Consider the following 854-nt stretch of genomic DNA (forward strand, 5'->3'; position numbering starts at 1 on the left):
CTTATAAGGATCCTTTGTAGCATACCCATGGAAGGTAGGAAACATTTGGATCATAGCAGGCTTGATCTCAAAATGGGTTACATCAGCATCTGGAAAAACAAAACACGAAAGGGAAGTATATGTGGTAGGAATGAAATGGTCCCTCGATTGTGGTTATGGTGGAGGAACAAGTGGATCCCGTTCTCCATTACCATTACCATTATTACCCGGTGCATTACGTTGTTCAACCATGTTATCAGAGGAACTATCTATATTATTCAAATGTTTTTTAAGTTTTCTTAACTGCCTAAAAGTTCTCTCTATTTCAGGATCATACACTAAAGGTTTTGACCTATTTTGGCGAGTTAACATGTACTGGTTCCACTAATCTTAACAGTAACAAAAAGAAAGTATTCCAAGTAATAGAAAAACAGTAAAACTCATAAAAGAGTTTAATAAACCGAAACTTTTTATCCCTTAAGCGTCTTTGTCCCCACTGCTAATTTGTACCTGAAAAGAAAAAGAATTAAGGTGAGATATCAGAAAGTCCGAAGACTGGTAAACCAAAATGAACTAATTAAAAACTAAACAAAAACTAATCTCCCCGGCAACGGCGCCAAAAATTGTTGTGTCTCACAATAGAATGATTCCGTGTAGGATAGCTCTACGTAAAGAGGATGTCACAAGGAAGTGAGATTTGCATAGTCTTTATTTTAGTCCTAATGGTTTACAGGTAACTTGGTTAGAAAGTTTGTTGGTTGTCACGATTTGACAAACTAAAATTAAAATAAAATATTTAACTAGAGTGAATTAAACTAAATTAAATGATCAGAGAGAGAGATCTTTGGGCTTTGACTTCACCACAATCATCATAC

The sequence above is a fragment of the Cornus florida genome, unplaced genomic scaffold (genome assembly GCF_030987335.1).
Source record: "Cornus florida cultivar Cherokee Brave unplaced genomic scaffold, ASM3098733v1 CherokeeBrave_3.0.0_Hap2_Chr06, whole genome shotgun sequence".
NCBI lineage: Eukaryota > Viridiplantae > Streptophyta > Magnoliopsida > Cornales > Cornaceae > Cornus > Cornus florida.